The sequence below is a fragment of the Ctenocephalides felis genome, unplaced genomic scaffold (assembly GCF_003426905.1).
Source record: "Ctenocephalides felis isolate EL2017-DRISC unplaced genomic scaffold, ASM342690v1 CF-g0.4_SCAFFOLD_01604, whole genome shotgun sequence".
In the NCBI taxonomy this organism is placed as follows: Eukaryota; Metazoa; Arthropoda; class Insecta; order Siphonaptera; family Pulicidae; genus Ctenocephalides; species Ctenocephalides felis.
The window spans coordinates 59,298,373-59,313,372 of NW_020537758.1; the positions used below are offsets into that span (position 1 = coordinate 59,298,373).

At 36.3% G+C, this 15,000-nt stretch overlaps 1 non-coding gene and 1 pseudogene across 1 annotated transcript; both read left to right on the forward strand.

Moving 5' to 3' along the window:
- The first annotated feature begins 12,841 nt into the window (after window positions 1–12,841).
- On the forward strand, window positions 12,842–12,996 carry LOC113374110. Its single transcript, XR_003366956.1, has one exon. It is a non-coding gene; the product is annotated as a 5.8S ribosomal RNA (ribosomal RNA).
- A 350-nt stretch (window positions 12,997–13,346) lies between these two features.
- The window catches only part of LOC113374109, a 2,736-nt pseudogene continuing 1,082 nt past the window's right edge, over window positions 13,347–15,000 (forward strand).

Genomic DNA, 15,000 nt, shown 5'->3' on the forward strand with positions numbered 1-15,000 from the left:
TTTCGTACGAACAAAGTTTTTTTGTATCTTTTACGGTTTAGATAGTATAGAGCAATCTGTGTAGTTGTTAACTTGTCAAAATGCAAAGTGCGGCTAGGTTGAAGCAACATTCCTCACGATTCGATATTTCTCTAAAGAAAACATATAAAGTATTATACATCATTAGAAAGGTCTCAAAATTCGTAGTTCTTTTTCCATATATCACAACTTCGAATTTTGCACGGTGTGGCCTACAGGCGAGTTGCCGTCGTGAAAATTCGGAAAAATCGGAAAATCTGGAGAAAATTATATGAACACACCTAACCAATTATATACCATTTTATTCGTAATTTTATTCTGCATCTTTCGTACGAACAAAGTTTTTTTGTATCTTTTACGGTTTAGATAGTATAGAGCAATCTGTGTAGTTGTTAACTTGTCAAAAGTGCGGCTAGGTTGAAGCAACACTCCTCACGATTCGATATTTCTCTAAAAAAAACATATAAAGTATTATACATCATTAGAAAGGTCTCAAAATTCTTAGTTCTTTTTGCATATATCACAACTTCGAATTTTGCACGGTGTGGCCTACAGGCGAGTTGCCGTCGTGAAAATTCGGAAAAAATCGGAAAATCTAGAGAAAATTATATGAACACACCTAACCATTTATATACCATTTTATTCGTAATTTTATTCTGCATCTTTCGTACGAACAAAGTTTTTTTGTATCTTTTACGGTTTAGATAGTATAGAGCAATCTGTGTAGTTGTTAACTTGTCAAAATGCAAAGTGCGGCTAGGTTGAAGCAACACTCCTCACGATTCGATATTTCTCTAAAGAAAACATATAAAGTATTATACATCATTAGAAAGGTCTCAAAATTCTTAGTTCTTTTTCCATATATCACAACTTCGAATTTTGCACGGTGTGGCCTACAGGCGAGTTGCCGTCGTGAAAATTCGGAAAAATCGAAAAATCTAGAGAAAATTATATGAACACACCTAACCATTTATATACCATTTTATTCGTAATTTTATTCTGCATCTTTCGTACGAACAAAGTTTTTTTGTATCTTTTACGGTTTAGATAGTATAGAGCAATCTGTGTAGTTGTTAACTTGTCAAAATGCAAAGTGCGGCTAGGTTGAAGCAACACTCCTCACGATTCGATATTTCTCTAAAGAAAACATATAAAGTATTATACATCATTAGAAAGGTCTCAAAATTCTTAGTTCTTTTCCCATATATCACAACTTCGAATTTTGCACGGTGTGGCCTACAGGCGAGTTGCCGTCGTGAAAATTCGGAAAAATCGGAAAATCTAGAGAAAATTATATGAACATACCTAACCAATTATATACCATTTTATTCGTAATTTTATTCTGCATCCTTCGTACGAACAAAGTTTTTTTGTATCTTTTACCGTTTAAGAGAAAATCGAGGAAAACTGGTGTGAACATTTATTGTAAAATTAGAAAAATTAAACAAGTAATTAAAAAAAATAATATAACTATATATAAATTCGTATTATATTCATTGAGATCTATAAAAATCAATAAATACATATTTTTATACAAAACTTTAAAAAAACCCAAAAAAAACACCTAAAAACTCAATAATTAACTATAATTCATATTATCCATATATATAAAACTGTTTGAACAACTAACAAAATTTTCGAAAAAAAATTTTCTATCATAAGGGTTCACAGTTCGAAATTTTTCCAGACTTTTGTCTTCACGATTCACACCGTAACCCGGAGCGACGCCTCGCTGCAGGTCAAAATCACGTCGCTTGGGACTCAGTCGAATACCTACGCTGTGGCCCCGCGCCTTATATAGGGGGATAGGTCGTGTCGAGTGCGATGCGAGCAAGCTCAGGCTAAAGTACGCTATGTTGTTCAGGCGGGTACGGATATCATTCCCCGGTGTAGTTTTTACATCATATTCGATACTTTTAGTCTGTCAATGATATATTAGCGTAACTTTTAATAATGTTGTGAGTCATATCTAGAATTATATACCCCGTATATATTCGGATGCTGGTTTGCGGCTATAGATAACTGGTGGAAGGATCATTCGTTTTTAAACGCTCGATCAGAGAGAGTTGAAATTATTTGGGTCTGCGGACCGCAAATATGAAATCTATATATTTTAATAATAGAAGATTTTACAAATTGACTACGGTTAAATATATGTGAATGTAGCAGAACTAGCAAAGCTTCTCGCAGCGATGGTCTTTCGTTTTATGAACGTTTGATCGGAGCGAGTTGAAATTATTTGGGTCTGCGGACCGCAAATATGAAATCTATATATTTTAATAATATAAGATTTTACAAATTGACTACGGTCAAATATATGTGAATGTAGCAGAACTAGCAAATCTTCTCGCAGCGATGGTCTTCCGTTTTATGAACGTTTGATCGGAGCGAGTTGAAATTATTTGGGTCTGCGGACCGCAAATATAAAATCTATATATTTTAATAATATAGGATTTTACAAATGGACTAAAGTCAAATAGATGGGTGGTGCAGCAGAACTGACGAAGCTTCTCGCACCGAGGATCATTCATTTATGAACGTTCGATCGGTGCGAGTTAAAATTATTTGGGTCTGCTGACCGCGAATATGAAATCTTGTGATTACTCGACAAATTATTGCTGTAATCAAGTGCGCTCTTATAGTATAATATACTGTGGGCAAAAGCCTCTGGCAATGATCATTCGTTTCATTAACGTTTGACCGGAGCTAGTCGCAAAATATTGCGCAGTGTGCAAAAGCAGCGTGACGCAGTTTACAACCGCTTAGCGCTCTTATGCATTGTGTGAGAGCACTGCCATGTATATCTGCCCGGTATCGCCAGATGCCTGAGCGAATGACGAAGTTCGTTGTGAAAACGGCGTTCTTTTCGAATATTATGCTTTAAACACATAGCTCAATCAATTCTTTGGGCGCTAGATGAAAGTCTAGTGTTTTAAAGTCGATTGTAGTAAACGCTTGCGTTAGTATTCTATATACTCTGTACATTTTATTCAAATTGTGCGAATTTGAATAGCCGCTTCATTGCGTTGTTTTAAGAAAATGAAAATTCAGCGAAAGCAGATTTTTCAATCTCACATACAGTGAGATATTCATATTTCAATTTTAAAGCGAGGACGTTTGTTTTTGGACCACAACGTGCTCTAAAATTGCTAAAGTGGTTGCGCGTCCTAGAGAATTTATTTTCTTGCGACCCGCCATATAGCCTGTCCAGACCATCGCGGTGATGGTTCGCACGGTAACCAGAGGCGACCCGTCGCTGCAGGTCAAACTGTCGTAGATCGTGTCTAGAATAATATACGCCGTATATGTTCGGATGTCGGTTTACGGCCAGGTTCTGGACCTTATTTATAAGTGTTCAACCATACTGTACAGCATATCCGCGGGCATGTGTCGTTGACGCAAAGACTCTTATGCGGAAAATAAAATATACAAATGCAATCAACTCAATACTCTCCGAGCGAGAATAAAAGTTAGTTATAACGATGAATTCTTATAATGAATTCGCCCCGACGTTTTCAATCTAACGAAGGGTAAAGAGACTGTTTGAAATTAACTGGGTCTGCGGATCGCAAATTTCATGTACGGACCGCCGTTTCGACGGTTGTTAAAGGTCTAGCCTCTGTGTAAGCGCAGAATATATAAAATATCAAGTCGCGATGTAAACTGTTCGTTATGTTCAAGGAATATCGTACGACTCAGATATATATATATATACTAGCTGACCCGACAGACGTTGTTCTGTATCTACGTCTACAATTTTTCAATATTTTATACTAATATTTACTGCTTAGTTAAAAATAATAATTACTGTTTTTTGAATTACTATTTACACCAATATATGAGTGATGTTGAGTGTAGAACTGTTTCAAATAAAATGATTGTTCTCAATTCCCACAGTTAACACTTTAATTATTCATTTAACAAATATTAAAAAATGTTCAATAAAATTGTATATTAAAAATTATGCACTGCGATTTATAGAACAAATTTATTTCCAATAGCTCAATTTATTTTATTGCGTTTAAGGGTTATATAGTATTTTTAGTCATACCTGTAAATGTGGATGTATAAATGAATGATTTTTTGTGATGTATAAATGAATGATTCACGACTAAAACATTGATTTTCCAAATTTATGACACTAAAAATGATCGTCTGCCTTTGTGATTTATGGTCATAGCATAAGATACACGTGTTGAAAATTGAAATCTTTTGAAAAGTACAACAAATTCAGAAAGTATTAATATATAGCATTCGCGGCAAAGGTGCAATATCACCTTTTATTTTTCTACCCAAAATAATTGCTTCAATAATGTTGCCTATAATTTTTATAATTTCGTACCATATTTTAACTGGCTTTAAGTAATTTTAATATCTAAATTACATTTTTTTTCCAATAAATCAATATACATTATTGCTTAAGTTTATATTTGAAGTGAATTAATTTGTCAAATCCTGTTCACATGTGCTCTATTCAACTTACGATCAACAAAATTATTGCTCTGTGAATTTTTTTACTGTGCTCCAATTTACTTGATATTTTGGAAATAGGCTAATCTTTATCTTAAGTTCAGAAGTGAAAACAATTTGCACTCTGTCACCATCCACCGCATAAATTGGATTATTACTCTTTTAATTCTGATTTTATCAGAACTTGTAATACACTATTTTAAAGGTGATTAAATGAGCTACAACTTTCTATATCATAAATTTTACCGTAACTTCTCTTATTGTAAAACGGCGAAGGGTTAAAGGGCTCGAAAGAACTCTGGTTGGACAGCCGCGCACTCCTTAATTAATAGTTCTATCAATATTTGTGTAATGGAAAAATAATAAACAACAATACTTAGTCAGAAAAATACCTCGAATTTTCATATATATATATATATACTTTAATAAGTATTCTTTCAGAGATATTATAATGAGAAATTGGATGTTTTTTTTAATGTTTTTTTTTCATGAAATCATGAGTTTTTTGAAAATCGTTTGTACTAAAGTTGTCGTATTTTCTAGAATCCATCAAGATCTCTTAAACCAAGTTGATTCTAGATGGAATACGATTATTTTTAAATTTGGTGGAAATGGCACTGAAAAACTATTTGATTTAAATGTAAAAACTTTACATTTACAGATGCATGTTATATTATTTGCATGTTATATTAATTCAATTTTTGGCACATTTCAGCTGCTTTTCGGCATTAATAACGTAGACATTACATTTTCCTTATTCATAATCATGAATTTATTATATTTTAATATTGCCTTAGCCTATAAGTGAATAGAAATGTTTGGCACATGACAGTCTTCAATTGTTTTTAATGTCAAACTAAGCTTCAAATATTTTCAAGGGCAAACAATGATAAGCGGTTTTTTGTAATTTTTTCTATTTATTTCTACAATCTAACTATATTTCTATGAATCAAAACATTCTAGAAAATTTCCCGAACAAATTTCAGGAAGATTCATGAAAATCCGAATTATAGTTTAGGAGGATTGATGAAACTTACATTGTTACAGAAGAATTTTATATAAAAGATATATATATATATATATATATATATATATATATATATATATCTTATATAAAAAGTTCTTCTGTAAAATCTTGAGTTTTAAGTTGCAATAAATCATAAAATTATAGTAATATTGTCGAAATAAATGAGAAAACTTGCAAAATACATCGAAATTATGTTTAACATCGAAAACAAGATACTTACGGAGAGAAACAAATAATCATTCACTAAATAACATAATCAAAATAGAGAAATGCAAACTAATACACAAAATGAAATTTAACCGAATTGACTATAAAATAGCGATTTATTAAGATTTTAATTGATATAATTTTTTTCATTACATGTTTTTCGTTAAAATGTATATTTTTGAAGATATTAGCAAAACATGATGAAATACGCAAAAAAGAAACAAATTTTCAGTTGCCAGTAACTTGAAAAGTATTTGCTTTTTTGAAAAACATTATTAAACATTTTTCTCTTATAATTAGTTCTTTTATCGATACCCAATGTTATTTTGAAAAAAGTAAAATTACACCACTGAAAAGAAATGTCATCCACCCGGGAAGTGGTAAAGGAGTCTAAATTGTTTTCACTTCTGAAGAGTAAGATGAACCTAGTTCCAAAATTCCAAACGAAATGGAAAACAGTAAAAAAAGTTCAGACCGAAAGCGCTCCATTGAGTAAATATTCCGTACCCAATGCCGACCATATGAATTTTTGATACAATGAAACTTCTAAATATTTTTTTTTTATATTGTGACTTAGTATAGTAAGGCAAAACGACTGCAAATTGAATATTTTTGAGCGCAATCGCTTATGGCTCGTCTCTCGTTTGCACGAATTCGTACGGCGAATCTGTTCGCAAAGTGCGCAAACAAAATTATTGCAAGCAAAAGCAAACCACGCGCACGTCAGACGCATGCGCAGACTGCATCATTTTACAGATGCATGTTATATTATTTGCATGTTATATTAATTCAATTTTTGGTACATTTCAGCTGCTTTTCGGCATTAATAATGTAGACATTACATTTTCCTTATTCATAATCATGAATTATTATATTTTAATATTGCCTTAGCCTATAAGTGAATAGAAATGTTTGGCAAATGACAGTCTTCAATTGTTTTTAATGTCAAACTAAGCTTCAAATATTTTCAAGGGCAAACAATGATAAGCGGTTTTTTGTAATTTTTTCTATTTATTTCTACAATCTAACTATATTTCTATAAATCAAAACATTCTAGAAAATTTCCCGAACAAATTTCAGGAAGATTCATGAAATTCCGAATTATAGTTTAGGACATAGGTTCCCAAACTTGTTTGTGTCGTGGATCCCTTGCGATATTTTTCGTTTTGTCATGGACCCCCTATATTCACAGGTCAACAAAGAAAATGGTGCAAACGATTTTAATACTGTTTTTAAGTATATTTGGGGCGCTGATTTCAAAAATGACATTGTTTTTTTCTATGAGCTTTAGTTTTGAAGATACAATGTATATGATATATTTTACGATATTAGGTGCGCAACCAAGTTCTCGCTGTTTTTTCGATGAAAATGTAACTTTATTATAAAAAAATGCATCAATTGAGTTCGATACAGTTCTCCAGTGATGGTTTCACTCGGTTTCAACAGCTCACAACAAATAACACCGACCTGGTCCCACTATATGTAGAGCCATAACCTTCGAAGTGAATATTCGGCCGAACCGAGATTTTCTCGTCTTTGGATTGCTGTAATGTATTCATTTTTTATCACCTGTCACGATGTGATGAAGAACCTCTTCTTTTCTCGCCGCTGGAGCAGTTGTTTACAGGCGAAAAAACGACGCTCGACGTCTCTTGGCTTCAACTCACAAGGAACCGAAGTTTCTTGCTTCTAAATCATCCCCGACGCATACTATAGCTTGGAAATGGTTTGATGGGTAACTCCTAATTCTAAAGCAAGATCTTCTTGAGTTTGGCACGAATCCTCTTCGAACAAGGCCTTCAATTTAGCGTTTTTGAAGGTTTTGGCCTTCCTTCACGAGGGTGGTCGTCAACATCAAAATCACCATTTTTGAAGCGACAAAACCCCTCATGGCATCTTGTTTTGCCCAGAACAATATTTCCGTAGCTCTCGATGCACTTTGCTGCCGTTTTTTTTTAATGGAAGACGAAAATCAACACTCCCCGCAAATGATGATTGTTTGGCATAAAATTGGACATATTCACTCAACCAGAAGTATATAATGCAAAAACGAATTCAATTATGTGTCACCGCAGTTTGTTTACTTACTCTAAGCTTGCTTCAAAACGTTTTGGATTTGTCAAAATCGACCAACCCTTACTGCTAAAGCCATATACTGACAAACAGCGAGAACTTAGTTGCGCACCTGATATAAGGAACGAAAGTACAAAATAGTAATTCAATTCAGAGTGTTATTTTAATGAGATATGCCTACTCGTACATACAAACTTACAAGACTCATTCGGCAGCCTTAGTTGGGACATTAGTTGACACTGTGAAAAGTTCTTTTCCGTGACGACCTCGAATGGACCTGGTTTCGGCAACTTCTTTGTATCTCAAAAACTAGAGCTGATACAAAAAAATGGTTTGCAGATTTGAAATCAGCGCAAAAAATACTATAAGAATTAGCTCTAACATTTGAGGCACCAAAAAAAACCTTTTTTTGTTGGCCTGTGTTATGGTTTATCCGGGACAGTTCCGGGTTTCCATCTTTTGATCCGGGTTTTTTCAAAATCATTATTTGTCCCGAATTATTGAAAAGTATAGGTTTAAATCTTAATTAAAATTTTCTTAATTAAAATTTCTTTTTTCTTAATTAAAATTAAATTACAACTACTTATCAAATTAATTATGTGAATCGATGTATTTTTTCTCTCTTGTAAAACGCTATGAATGAGAAAATTGCTGAATACAAAATTCCAAAGGCGAATTTGATTTCATGAAATTAAAAAAAAAGAAAACAAGCAAGCCGAATGTAATTTTTTCAAGTTAATCATGAAGAAAATTGAATAGAGTTTTATAGAAGTCTCAAATGCGAAAAAAACATATAGATTAAAAAATATAAGATATAATATAAAAGCATGGTAAAAGATGATTGTAACATATAATCGAGTTAAAAATCTTACTAAAAGTTCGCAATTGTAATTTGAAAATTTGAAAAAAATATTTTTGAACAAACTGTTTTTTATTGTATTTTTAAATGGTATCTTCTAACTGCGTAACATATATTTGTTATTTGTGATACTATTAACTGATCGTCCTATGCTCAACTTAATATATCGAGCAACAAAATGAATTTAAAATGGACTTCGCTGAGATAAATATATTAATGAGATTAGTTTCAAAACTTAAGTAATAAATAGCGGCTTTATAATTATTTTTAATACATTATCAAATTGATCATACGTTATTTTCGAAAATACACTTCACTAACTTAGACTTTTTTAAAAGTCAAATTAAGCAAATTTGATTTTTAATTCCCCGTAGGGTAAGTTATACTAATTGCAGAAAAATCGAAAATGAACATTTTTATATATAGTATAATAATTTTTGCGAAGGCAGGTCTAGTGGTTTCAGAGATCGAGGGAAAAAAGTAAAAAAAATATTATTTGTCGATCAAAAATGATCATTAGACAAATGCATATCAAATTATCAGTTATTTTAAAGAGGTTTTAATAATAAGTATGAATTTTGTTGGCATTTCTGTGGGTTCCGTATCAATGTTGATCCGTTAGACTGGGATGCGGTGCTTACGCGCTACTATATTTTTATACATATAAAAAATTTCGAAATATAAAAAATAAATCGAATTTTTCAAAAAAGTCAAATTTTTTCAGAAATTTTAAAATTCTCAGAAATCTCTTTTTTAATGTTTTCAAAAAAAAATAAATATTTTTTAAAAAATTTAATTCACGGTACGGGAAGTTCCAGCAATTTGCCTTAAGGCACGATGCCATGCAACCAGTTACAACATTAATCAAAGGTAGGCAAAGGTAGTCCCAGCGGTTTCGGAGATACATAGCTAAATGTTAAAAAAAGCAGTTTTTGAGAGAACTAAGCGTCTGATTTAAATGATTCAAAGACTTTCTGCTTGTTTCAACATTGCTTTCAAAAAAAGTTCAAAATTTTCAGAAAAATTAAAAGTACATATAAAAAATTTCGAAATATAAAAAAATCAAATTTTTCAAAAAAGTCAATTTTTTTTAGAAATTTTAAAATTCTCAAAAATCTTTCTTTTAATGTTTTCAAAAAAATTTAAAGATTTTTTAAAAAAATTAATTTACGGGAGTTCCAGCAACTTGCCTTAAGGTACGATGCAATGCAACCAGTTACAACATTAACCCACGTGGAACAACTGACGGTAGAACTGCTATAATAATCAAAAACATCATTACGCACTACCAAACCTATAACATTTGTCAGTAAACATTTCATATGAAGCAACTTTCTTCAATAACCAAACCAGAAAAAAAACTATATCTGTAATTTACTGTCCACCAAAGCACAAAATTACCTGTGTAATTTAAATGTCTAAAAGTTTAGTTCAAAACACTTGAGTCTAAATTCCATTATTATCCACCAAAGCACAAAATTACCTGTGTAATTTAAATGTCTAAAAGTTTAGTTCAAAACACTTGAGTCTAAATTCGTTGCTGAAGGGAACTAAAATTCAAATAAAATTTTGTTTATCGAATCCAAATAAGTGGTATCTGTATCATACTTTGTTAAATTGCCATTTAAACCTCTACATTTGGTATTTATAAATTTAAGGGCAAAAATCTTACCAAAATCAAGCTTTTCAACACCAGAGTATAGTTTAACCACAACTCGAATGCCTACATGCTACAACTTACACACTTTATATAAATATGTAATGTTTTTCTTTACTTTTTGAATCAGTTCTAAATATTGCCAACTATATTAAAGGATTTATTGTAAATCTATATATTATATTATCGTTAAACGTATATAAATAGATTTTATCATGGTGTGTTGTAATCCACTGCTGTGGACCCCCATTTTCATTTCGTGGACCCCCAAATTTTGTTTTTGCCGCCGTGGACCCCTTGAAAGTTGCCATGGACCCCTGGGGGTCGATATGAACCACTTTGGGAATCACTGGTTTAGGAGGATTGATGAAACTTACATTGTTACAGAAGAATTTTATATATAAGATGTAAGAAAATTCGTTGTTTAGAAATATTCATCGAACTTTTCTATACAAAGTGTGGTCTCTCGGGTGACGCCGAGGGACATTTACGCACTATGCTATTATATATATAGCACCCTGGTTGATCCTGCCAGTAGTATATGCTTGTCTCAAAGATTAAGCCATGCATGTCTCAATGCAAGCCACATTAAGGTGAAACCGCGAATGGCTCATTACATCAGTTATGGTTCCTTAGATCGTACCCACATTACTTGGATAACTGTGGTAATTCTAGAGCTAATACATGCAAATAGAGTTCCGACCAGAGATGGAAGGAATGCTTTTATTAGATCAAAACCAATCGGTGGCGGGCTTGCCTTGCTCACCGTTTGACTTGGTGACTCTGAATAACTTTGTGCCGATTGCACGGTCTAGTACCGGCGACGCATCTTTCAAATGTCTGCCTTATCAACTGTCGATGGTAGTTTCTGCGACTACGGGGGCATTCTTATTGCGACGTTAGAGGTGAAATTCTTGGATCGTCGCAAGACGGACAGAAGCGAAAGCATTTGCCAAATGTGTTTTCATCAATCAAGAACGAAAGTTAGAGGTTCGAAGGCGATCAGATACCGCCCTAGTTCTAACCATAAACGATGCCAGCTAGCGATCCGCCGAAGTTCTCCGATGACTCGGCGGGCAGCTTCCGGGAAACCAAAGCTTTTGGGTTCCGGGGGAAGTATGGTTGCAAAGCTGAAACTTAAAGGAATTGACGGAAGGGCACTATAAGGAGTGGAGCCTGCGGCTTAATTTGACTCAACACGGGAAACCTCACCAGGTCCAGACACCGGAAGGATTGACAGATTGAAAGCTCTTTCTTGATTCGGTGGGTGGTGGTGCATGGCCGTTCTTAGTTGGTGGAGTGATTTGTCTGGTTAATTCTGATAACGAACGAGACTCTAGCCTGCTAAATAGACGTACTTTCTGGTATCGCAAAGACCCTCCGCATCGGCTTCGGTCGTTGTTGGTTGTGGTTCTCACTACCGGCGTACAAATATATCTTCTTAGAGGGATAGGCGGCATTTAGTCGCACGAAATTGAGCAATAACAGATCTGTGATGCCCTTAGATGTTCCGGGCCGCACGCGCGCTACACTGAAGAGATCAGCAGGTTTTTCTTGGCCGAAAGGTCCGGGTAATCCGTTGAAGCCTCTTCGTGCTAGGGATTGGGGCTTGCAATTCTTCCCCATGAACGAGGAATTCCTAGTAAGCGCGAGTCATAAGCTTGCGTTGATTATGTCCCTGCCCTTTGTACACACCGCCCGTCGCTACTACCGATTGAATTATTTAGTGAGGTCTTCGGACCGGTGCGCGGCAGCGTTTCGACATTGCCGATGTTGCTGGGAAGATAACCAAACTTGATTATTTAGAGGAAGTAAAAGTCGTAACAAGGTTTCCGTAGGTGAACCTGCGGAAGGATCATTAACGTATATTTACTATTTAGTGAATGAAACGTGTGCGATATTTCGTGTAACCTACGACGTATAGAATCTTAAAGCGTCTCGCAACGATGGATCATTCGTTTCATTAACGTTTGACCGGAGCTCGTCGCAAAATATTGCGCAGTGTGCAAAAGCAGCGTGATGCGGTTTACAACCGCTTAGCGCTCTTATGCATTGTGTGAGAGCACTGCCATGTATATCTGCTCGGTATCGCCAGATGCCTGAGCGAATGACGAAGTTCGTTGTGAAAACGGCGTTCTTTTTGAATATTATACTTTAAACGCATAGCTCAATCAATTCTTTGGGCGCTAGATGAAAGTCTAGTGTTTTAAAGTCGATTGTAGTAAACGCTTGCATTAGTATTCTATATACTATGCACATTTTATTCAAATTGTGCGAATTTGAACATTTGCTTCATTGCGTTGTTTTAAGAAAATGAAAAATCAGCGAAAGCAAATTTTTCAATCTCACACACAGTGAAATATTCATATTTCAATTTTGAAACGAGATTTTGTATCTCGGACCGAAACGCGAAATCTTTACGGTGTACTAATTGTAACCATAATAATCATACTAGTTTCAGAATCGCCCGAGTTATCTTAAACGATTTCGAGGGAATCACGATCGAAACATGTATAAATATATATAAAATCACCTTGAACGGTGGATCACTTGGCTCGTGGGTCGATGAAGAACGCAGCTAATTGCGCGTCGACATGTGAACTGCAGGATACATGAACATTGACATTTCGAACGCACATTGCGGTCCTCGGATACTGTTCCCGGACCACCTCTGGCTGAGAGTCGTATAACATTACCAGACTGCCGCTTGCTTTAAACGGCTTGCCGGCGAATGATGGTGTTTCGCGTGTATGCGTGCTCTTAAATAATTCACTCAACGTGTGAGCCAGTCCACTTTGCAACATCGGACATTTCCGTTCGTTGACGTTCTGTGGGATTACGACGGGTTGTGTGTCCTAGAGATTTTATATTCTTGCGACCCTCCCAATAACCGGGAACCCGAACTCTTCAAAATGCGGTTTTGTTCCGGCAAATTTGGACGATTCAAAGGTTCCTCGTCGATTTTGTGTGCGCTTGCTTACTAACGTTTGCAAGCACATCATAATCATAATACGACCTCAGAGCAGATAAGATTACCCGCTGAATTTAAGCATATTACTAAGCGGTGGAAAACAAACTAACTAGGATTCCCTTAGTAGCGGCTAGCGAACAGGGAAGAGCCCAGCACTAAATCCCGCGGCCGGAGACGGACGCTGGGAAATGTAGTGTTAGGGAGGATCCGATTATCTCGGTGCGTTGCGGCGAGTTCAAGTCCATCTTGAATGGGGCCATTTACTCATAGAGGGTGCCAGGCCCGTAGCGACCGTTGCGCGTATCGAGAGGATCTCTCCTCAGAGTCGAGTTGCTTGAGAGTGCAGCTCTAAGTGGATGGTAAACTCCATCTAAGGCTAAATATGACCACGAGACCGATAGCGAACAAGTACCGTGAGGGAAAGTTGAAAAGAACTTTGAAGAGAGAGTTCAAGAGTACGTAAAACCGTTCAGGGGTAAACCTGAGAAACCCGAAAATCGAAAGGAGAAATTCAATGTTATCATTGTCTTCCATTTAGTGGCGTGCGATTGACGGGGATTCGTCCCGCGATACGCCGTCGGTTTATGTGTCAGGCGGCGTTGGCATGCACTTCTCTCTCAGTAGGACGTCGCGACCTGTTTGGTGTCGACCTACGACCGCGGCGGTAGCCTGTCACGAATTTATTCGCGCCAGACCCCGCGTGCTCCGACCGACTGCCAGACGGTATAAATAATATGGTATAGGGTCGCTTTTAAGCGTTCGGCCGGTTGCAAGCACGGACGGTTATTGGCCGTCGGACCTAGTCCGGCATCGATGCCGCCTCGAGCTGTTAGCTACCGTGTTCTCGAACGGACTCTATTACCGGTCAGCGATGCTATTGCTTTGGGTACTTTCAGGACCCGTCTTGAAACACGGACCAAGGAGTCTAGCATGTGCGCGAGTCATTGGGAAATACAAAACCTAAAGGCGCAATAAACGTAAAGGTTTGCTTAAGTAAACTGAGGGATGACGGACCGCATCTACGGATGCGTGCTTGCAATCCCGAGGCGTCTCACTCTCATTGCGAGAAGAGACGCACTCAGAGCGTACACGCTAGGACCCGAAAGATGGTGAACTATGCCCGGTCAGGTCGAAGTCAGGGGAAACCCTGATTGAGGACCGTAGCGATTCTGACGTGCAAATCGATCGTCGGAACTGGGTATAGGGGCGAAAAACTAATCGAACCATCTAGTAGCTGGTTCCTTCCAAAGTTTCCTTCAGGATAGCTGCATTCGATGAGCGAGTCTCATCCGGTAAAGCAAATGATTAGAGGCCTTGGGGCCGAAACGACCTCAACCTATTCTCAAACTTTAAATGGGTGAGATCTCTGGCTTGCTTGAATAGTGAAGCCAGAGATTTGGATCAGAGTGCCTAGTGGGCCATTTTTGGTAAGCAGAACTGGCGCTGTGGGATGAACCAAACGCCGAGTTAAGGCGCCTAAACGACGCTAATGGGATACCATGAAAGGCGTTGGTTGCTTAAGACAGCAGGACGGTGGCCATGGAAGTTGGAATCCGCTAAGGAGTGTGTAACAACTCACCTGCCGAAGCAACTAGCCCTGAAAATGGATGGCGCTGGAGCGTCGTGCCTATACTCGGCCGCCAAGGCATAAGACATGTCCATAATAGTTCGTTTTGACGCCCTGGTGAGTAGGAGGGTCGCGGTGGTGTGCGCAGAAG